This window comes from Cryptomeria japonica, chromosome 3 (assembly GCF_030272615.1).
Source record: "Cryptomeria japonica chromosome 3, Sugi_1.0, whole genome shotgun sequence".
Classification (NCBI taxonomy): domain Eukaryota; kingdom Viridiplantae; phylum Streptophyta; class Pinopsida; order Cupressales; family Cupressaceae; genus Cryptomeria; species Cryptomeria japonica.
Window position 1 is genome coordinate 613,854,487 of NC_081407.1, and position 9,175 is coordinate 613,863,661.

Here is a 9,175-nt window from a genome sequence, read left to right on the forward strand (position 1 = left end):
AAATTTTGAGAAGCGGCTGCTTGAGCCCTAAGACGACGTTTTCATCGGCGTTCGCGTGCAGAACGATTACGTCTAGTCTTAGTAGGAAGTGTAGAAGATTGAGGAGGAGGAATGTTCTCATCCTTAGCACTTGGGTGTTTAGGTTGTGCTCTCTTAGGCTGGATAATAGGAGAAGAAGAAGGTCTCCTTTCTCTATAAAAGGCAGGAGGAGGAACTGCTCCATATAAAGGAGGAATTTTTGGTCTAGGGAGAAGACCAAGTCCATCATGATGAGGAGGTATAGGTCTACTCTTAGAAGGTTTATCAGGCATAGACATAGTCACATCCATGGGGACGGGTTGGGAATCTTCTTGAGGAAAGACATTAGTTTTATCTTTCAAAGGAAGAATTTCCTTCTCAAGAATGATAGGAATGTCAAGTTTAGGTGTTCTAGGTTCACTTAAAGATAGGATCATATCTGTTTTCCACTTTTGATAAGATTTGAAAAGATGATCACTTCGTGGGGGAAGAGATTGGAATTTTTTAGGCCAAAAGTAATCAATAGGAACACTAGAGGTTCTTTCAGCTGGTTTAAAGAGACTATGATTGACAGTAACAACTTCACCATTATGGGGAAATTTCAAACACTTATGTATAGGAGAAGCAATAGCCTTCATGGAAGATAGCCAAGGATAGCCAAGCTTCACACGAAATTGTTCGGAAGAAGGAATAATAGCAAAGTTCACATCAAGAGATTTATTATGGACCTCAATAGGCAATGTAATAGAACCAATTGCAGGAGAAGAAAATGCATCAAATAGTTTCACAATCACATCTGTTTTGTCATAGATCACTTGATTCAATTGCAAAGTAAAAAGAAATTCTTCAGTAATAACATTAATCATGCACGAAGGATCAATAAGCACTCCACGGCAAGGTGTATTTTTGACTTTTGCAACTATGTATAAAGGACCATCAGGTGCTCTAATGGTTTCACTAGAATCAAATGTGATGGAAGGTTCTTTAGGGATTTCTTGCTGCTCTACAAAGTTAATCACATTCAGAGTCATAGACACAAGACCATCAGATGAAAGAGAGGAATCATTAGCCTCAATTGCATTAGAGGTATGAGAAGGCAATGGATCAGTGAAAATCTAAAGATTTTGGTTAGGAGGAGCTACAGATGTGTTGCCTTTATCATTCACTCCAGAAACAGAAATAGTATTATTATCAATCAAATCCTGAATTTTACCCTTTAAAGAAAAACATTTTTCAGTATCATGACCAGGCTGACGATGAAAATGACAAAAAGCTTTGTGATCAAAATAAGGTGAAGTAATCTTTGCAGGATCAATTTTTCGTACAGGAGGAAGAGTAAGCACATTTTGTCCCAATAACTTATTCATAATATCATGCAATGATTCATTCAAAGGAGTATACTTTCTTTCTTTCCTGAAAAATTTAGAAATAGGAGGCACACCTGATGCTGCATTCACATTGTTGCTGATGATGTTTTCATTGAATTTGATGGAATCTCTGTTCGGTTTAATCTTCCCAAATGGTTGTTGACTGCTATCACCCTTATCACTCGGAGCCATAGGATGTGATTGTTCCATTTGACTCACAGTCAGTTGATAATTGTGAAGAGTGGCACACAACTGTTGGAAAGAAGTAAACTCAGAAAACAGAAGTTTGTCTCGAATATCTTTTTGTAAATTAGAAATAAAGATTCTTTGAATATCATTATCAGGCACTGGAAAAGAAATTTGAGCATACAAATGCTTATATCTACCAATAAAATCAGTCACTTTTTCTTTAACACCTTGTTTACAATGCATTAAATCAATCAAAGTAACTTTAGGACTTATATTGTTTTGAAATTGTTGAATGAAAGCATTTGCAAGTTGTTCGAAAGAATTAATAGAATAAGAAGGCAACGAGCAATACCATTGTAGGGCTTTGTCTCTTAATGTTCTAGTGAACAGTTTTGCAAGCAACCTTTGGTCATAAGCAAAATCGGTACAAATTGTTTGAAAAGTCTTAACATGTGTTAGAGGATCTCCTTTACCATTATAAAGCTCCAAATGCGGGATTTCAACATGTTTAGGAGGGATAGCTCGAACAATATCAAGAGAAAGTGGGCTCGCAACATCAAATGTGGGCACACTAAACTTAGATTGATTCATAGAGGCAATTTGTTGCTGTAAAGAAGAGACAGTTTGTGCAAGATTGTTAATGGTCGCTTCAGTCGAAGAGTTCATATTAGGTGTGTTAGACTGAGATGGAAGTGTGATGTTATTGAAAGAAGGTAAAGAGTATGGTGGTGGGACCCTATGATAGTCAACCATAGGGGATGATTGGATAGGAGGAACACTACAAGGAGGAATGGAATGGTTAAATGAATTGCCCCCTTGCGTCATGTTCATTTGTGAATATGTAATAGGAACATTCATTGAAGGAATGTACGAAGAAGTTGGATTGAATGAAGGAAGAGGATTAATTGAAGAAGAGGGAGGATTTCCCCCATGACTAGTGATCACAGAAGGAATGTCTTGTATAGAGGTAGCCATGATGTTTGATGTAAAGGTAGGTACACTAGCAATAGGAGTGGTCAAAGGAATAGAATGATTGACTTGTGTAGGAGGTTGTGTATAACCTAAAGATTCAGCACAACTCTTCATAGGCATCATATTCGAATCCACAATATGTGTGATACCACGTAAAACATCAATTCCATTCTTATCACTTTGAAGCATGCGTTTTAGACCCTCAATTAAAGGAAGAGCTTGACTATCGGGATACTCATGAGACATCCATTGGTGAAAATCGTCAAATTGGTTATCCAATTTGGAAAGTTGTTCAACGGAAACTTCATGGAGAGCTTCTTCATCATTAGGAGGATTAGAGGAATTACCCATATCCTCATTAAAAAGGCTACTCAAATTAGGTTCCATCTCCTCGGTAGTTAAACCTCGAAAGGACTTAATTCTACGGCTTCGTCTAACGGGAATAGTGTAAGTAGGGCTTACTGTTGTAAAACTCATGCACTAGAAAGAGAGAGAGGATTTTGATCTTAAAGGTAGCAATTTTCAGTAAAACCAGTCAATCTTCTAGATTTAAGCTGTTAAATACAATCACAACAGTCTCCCAAAATTTCGGAAAAAATGTCCGGGACCGTGGCGCTCGGAGTGCAACACGGTCCTTGCAACTTTTTTCGAAATTTGCAGGGATGAAAGGTATGATGATTTTAGAGATAATCTGTAGATAGGCCAAATTAAAGTTGCAATCTTGAAATTGAACCCTATCAAGATTGTCGAAAAATGCAAAATTTGAATTTTTGAAAAAGAGAGGGAAACTGAAATTTTGAATTTTATGATTTTAGAGGGAATGTCAAAAGCAATGCAAATCTTGAAAATTAAAAATTGACTCAATTTCACGCAAAATTCAATTTTGAAAGCGGAAATCAAAGTTGTTGTAATTAAGCACTTAATTTCAAAAGTCATAAATTGCAAGAATTTGAATAAAGCACTGAAATTTCGAATGAATGTAGACACACTTTTCAGATTTATGATAATAAAAACGCAATTTTGACACAAAATTTTAATTTCGACAATTTTTGAACGATTAGGAGCCTTAGACCAACTTTGACTGTAATTTTGAAGGTGTTATAATTGATAAAATCAGCCAAAATTCTGGATTTTAGCAGGAAAATACAGTAAGATCTCGCTCCCGAAATTTCGGAAAAAATGTCGGGGACGATGGCGCTCGGAGTGCAACACGGTCCTCGCAACTTTTTTCCAAATTTTCAGGGATGAAGGATAATGTGATTTTATTGCAGAATCCAAAGTTACAGCTGATTTGGAGATGTTTTGATCAGTGAAATTGTTGGACAAAGGTTGAATCAAGAGGGTTTCAAAAATTAGGGTTTTGACTTTTAACCACTTAATTTTCAAAATTAAAGCATAGATATGAATTGATAATTTGTAATAGAAGGGCAGATCTGAAACAAACATTAACAATTAAACATTTCGCAAGTTCAATGTTCAAAAAGAAAATTTAGGGTTTTTATGCAATCACCTCTAAAATTTTGCAAAAGATCAAACATGGAAATGTAATCAACTTTTCAGATCTAAGCATGAAAAATCAGAAAGGATGTTCACGTCGGGTTCACCAAAATGTAAAGCGGAAAATCGCGGTCGAACCCTAGTTGTTCTCCCCTCTTCCGACTCCGAGGAGAGAGAAGGGAGGTTCGCTAGGATTCGATGGGTTTTCACTTAAGGGGAAGACTTTACATTCAAAAGAGGGGTTGAAACTCATAAGATTCAATCCTACACAATGTAAGATTGGATGCTAAATGAATTTCAAGGGTTAGGAAAGCAAGGCTACCCTCTTTTGTAAAGAATGTGCATAGAAGAATTAAGCTAAGCATGCATAGAAAGTGACAAAGACTCGCTTATAAACTGAGTTTAGGTTATAGGATGAAGCTGCGGACCTGGAATTAGCAGTAAAATGTCGATACGGCGCTGTCCTGCAAATTTGAGCAAAAGTTGTCAGGACGATGGCGCCCGACGCCACGGTCCTCCGAAAAATCCGTCAAACGAAGGGGGATCGGTTCGTCTCTGCACAAGGATTCCAGATCTTCAATCTCAGCCGCGTACCTACAACCTACACACAGAAAAGCGAAGATGATTGGGGGGTTAGGGATTAGGGGTTTGCCTTTAGGTCAAACCCCGGTTTTGGAATTAACCAAGAAATGAGCAAGAGCTGTAAATGTAAATGACTGTAATGTAAACAAGTACTAATACCTTGTTCTAAGGATGTTGGTATCCTTATGTGCAAAGGTTTAGATGTTGTATGTTGTAGTATGTAGCATGTAATAAGTGATCTCCTCTTCAATGGTTGAATCCTTGTCTTGAATGCAACACTTAGCCTTGAATGGAGACTTAGAAGGAATGCTTGAATGCTTGAATGCTTGAATGCTTGAATGTTTGAATCTTGCTTTCTGCCTTTTTTCCATCTACCCCAATGAGAGAGGAAAATGTAGTTTATATACTTGTCAATTAGGGCTGATAGACTGATTTTCCCGACCTTAGGCCGACCAGGGAAGTATATTTCCAAATTGCAATCAAAAAGACCCGATATCACTTAGGAGACCGGGCCCAAAATAGGACCCAGAGACCAGGGCGTTGGGCGCCATGGTCCTAGAGGACCAGGGCGCTGGGCGCCCTGGTCCTGAGGGACCAGGGCGCTGGGCGCTCTGGTCCCACCTCCGGGACAGCGGGGTGCAAGGAGGTTCAGGCCAATGGTGCTTGAAAAATGTAGTTTTTGGTGTCGTGAGCAAGTTTTGGGGTCTCCATTTAGGTTGCATGTTGCGTCGCCATCGTGAAGACCGAAATGCAGTCGAAATTGCAAGTGTCGCAATTTTAGGACGCTACAGTCATGTCATGGCATAATAGGACCTATTATGCCATCATGGCATAATAAGTCCTATTTTGCCATGACATTGCATAATAGTCCACCTATTATGCCATCATGGCATAACAAGTTCATAATAGGACCTATTAAGCCACAACATGGCATGATTTTCTCAAAAATTGCCAACTTCATCATCTAATTCATCTCCAACACTGAAACTATGCTAATTCGACATGTTTACTTAGTATAAATATCCTGTGTATCATTTAACATATATCCACACCTAAAGGATTTGGTTTTGCATAAAAATTAAAAAAGAGAGAAAAGTAAACATAATTTTTTTATTCATGTGTGAAAACCATTCTTATGACACCTTGGACAAGTACCTTGGCATCATGTATAATTTTTTTTAAAAGTACCCTACACTTGGAGCATACCACAATCCATTCAAATTCTCTTTATTCTCAACCATCCTTGTCATCATCCATATCATGTATCTCACATTGACCTTGATTCAAGTCTTTTAATCATTTTGAGACATGTTTTAGGAAAATTCTAATATATAAAATCCTATTTATAGAGAACTGTTACAAAAAAATTGAGAAGATGAGTAACATATATCCACATCTCTACCAAAGTAGGGAGTATGAGTTGAACATGTGATGCCTACCTAGGTCTAGATATCTACCCAAGTAATCTTATCCTATCCTCTAGGTGCAAATATGCAATACAATAGCTAGGTAAATGCAAGAAAATAATGTTCATACATTGGCCTATTATTATAGAGAATATGATAGATTATCACTATTTGATCATGCATTTTTTCATCTTAATATCATATGATTGTGCCTCACATGACGATCTTATGATCATATCTTGGTTTATAGAGCGTAATGATCTTACATTTCAATATCTTATTTTAAGCACTTATCATCAATCCTTATATATTCTTACACTAGAAGGAGGATCATCTTATTTCTCACTTCTTTATTGATCTTATGTATGAAATATTTTATATTGATTTTAATAGTTGATGCATTTTACAAGAAATGAATTTATTAAATTGAATATATAATAGATTTATGATGTTTCATTGAAAGTTTTTATTAAGTTTTGTGCACAAATTTTATATTTAAAGATTCAATAGTATGTACATGTATATTTTTTTAAGTTCAATATTATATTATATATTTCATGTGTATCTCATTCAACAACATAGAAATGTTACTATTTATAAATGTTTTTTTTTTAATTTAGTAAAATAGATTCTTCTTTGACATAGAGTTGTATATAATTCATGTATATCTTTATATATGCAGGAGTTCTTTGTTATCATGGATGTCTTTGACATAGATGAACTATTAGGTGAAAATCCCCCACCACAACCCCCTCCTCCTCCTCCTCCACCTCCACCACCACCACCACAACAACCCCCTAGATTGGATGAAATTCATTTAAGAGAATGAATTAATCAAAACCTACAAGTGATTGAACAAAACATTGCTGCTATCCAAAATGAGAAAATCACGCCACCCCATCTTGTAGAGTTTGCAAAATCAATGCAAACTGTTGTCAAGTCAGTTAGATCTGTTGATTCTCAATTAGATCAATTTCATAGATGATGACAAGAGTTGCATGATTTTTATGCCAATGGTTTAACTTATAGGCAAATCACTGATTTGAAAATAACCAAAGCTCATTTATGTCCATATTTTACCAACCCAAAAACAAGAGAACCAATGCAACCTAAGTAGAAAAGAATTTCAATTAGGTGGTGTGTACATCTGAAAATGGCTAGATACTTTTGGGATAGATGGTGGATGGTTTTTGACTATCCACCACATCGTAATTATGAGGTCCCTTTTTATTTTTTGAAGAAATTATACTGTGATTTTGTAATGAACCAAAAACCAAATTATTTTGACATTAAGTCATTCCAGGGTGTTGGTCGTGGAATGCCACGGCATAGATTAGGGGTACGGAGTAATAATCCCCTACCGGATCCACCCATATTTCCACTTGTTGCTCCATCGATTCCTACAGATGTCCAAAATACATCATTCATTTCGACATTAGATGCTTTGACTTCCCTCACAGGTAACCTAAGTGAGCAAGCTGCTCACATGGCATCTGCTCCTTGATGGATGTCACATATGTGTTCGAGTTGTCATGAGACGTGTGTAGGTCCTACTACTACTGCAAGATCTACTTCAGTTCCAGCTGAGCATGATGTAGTAGATGATAGTATGATGACATCTTATATGGATTTTCTTTGCTCGGATGTTCATCTTGACCAGGTATAGATATATATACATGTACATGTCAATCTTTTTATACTTCATTAAATATATGTATAAACTAAGTGCATCTCTTTTTTTTATACAATCTAATACTTCATTAAATAAATTTTGTTTATGTAGATAAGGACTACACCTAATATTAGAGTCAATATTGCATCTACTGGAACACAACTCGGCACACCTTATGGGGTATAGTATAAATTTCTATCTAGACATTATACTATCTTTTTAAGTTAATATGTTATCATCGTATACTATATAAATTTTTATGTTGATACATTGAATGCTTCTTTCTCTAGGATTCAGGTCACGAGGGACCCTCTACATCACATCGAGAAGAGAGTCTGACTACTGTGACACCATCTATGGTATGTATCTTATAATTCTTAAATTAAATATGAACTCTTATAATATTGTAACTTAACTTGAAATTATTTAGTACACATATATATGTTCACTAAATATGATTTCATTAAATGCATGTATGCAGGTGGACACTACCATTAGGATAGGTTATCCTCATAATTTTGATCAGAGCCAATTTGAATGCACATCAACATCCTTTGAGGTATTAATATGTAATACTTAATTTGATCTTATTTTGACTCTTAATTTAATATTTAATTGGACACTTTGAATTTGACCTTGTACAGGAGTTAGCTAGCACTACATTTGGTGTTGATACTGCACAAGATACTGCTAGAGGAGATACTGCTAGAGGATCTGATGAGCATATGGTAAGTTTGTAACTTAATTTATGAATTCTACTATATTTGATAGATGAATCTTTTAATAGTTAATTTCAAGTAATATTTTAATATTATTTTTTTATTGTACAGCATGAGACAGGTGGATCTGGACCACGTCCCGGGGACAAGAGAGATACTGCTAGAGGATCTGATGAGCATATGGTAAGTTTGTAACTTAATTTATGAATTCTACTATATTTGATAAATGATTATTTTAATAGTTAATTTCAAGTAATATTTTAATATTATTTTTTTATTGTACAGCATGAGACAGGTGGATCTGGACCACGTCCCGGGGACAAGAGAGATACTGCTAGAGGATCTGATGAGCATATGGTAAGTTTGTAACTTAATTTACGAATTTTACTATATTTGATAAATGATTCTTTTAATATTTAATTTCAAGTAATATTTTAATATTATTTTTTTATTGTATAGCATGAGACAGGTGGATCTGGACCACGTCCCAGGGACAAGAGACCACGAGATGTTATTGATGATAGCACTTAGATTTTACTGTTTATTTGGCTTTGATATGTACTTTTTTATGGACTTTTCACATTTGTTTACACGTGCACATACTTTATATATATGGATAGTTGCATAATAGGATTAGATCATATATATTTTGTGCATACTTTATATATTTTGTGCACATTAGATATTATGTGGAGTGAACATCATGTTACCATCTAGACATATATATGGATTAGATATTATATGGATTATGTA

At 35.5% G+C, this 9,175-nt stretch overlaps 2 long non-coding RNA genes across 2 annotated transcripts; both read left to right on the top strand.

The window, feature by feature from the left end:
* Nucleotides 1–7,616: 7,616 nt before the first annotated feature.
* On the top strand, nt 7,617–8,064 carry LOC131874657 (uncharacterized). Its single transcript, XR_009372063.1, has 3 exons — nt 7,617–7,691; nt 7,815–7,883; nt 7,994–8,064. It is a non-coding gene; the product is annotated as an uncharacterized LOC131874657 (long non-coding RNA).
* A 281-nt stretch (nt 8,065–8,345) lies between these two features.
* LOC131073078 (uncharacterized) lies at nt 8,346–8,766 on the top strand. Its single transcript, XR_009112822.2, has 3 exons — nt 8,346–8,431; nt 8,544–8,605; nt 8,708–8,766. It is a non-coding gene; the product is annotated as an uncharacterized LOC131073078 (long non-coding RNA).
* Nucleotides 8,767–9,175: the final 409 nt, after the last annotated feature.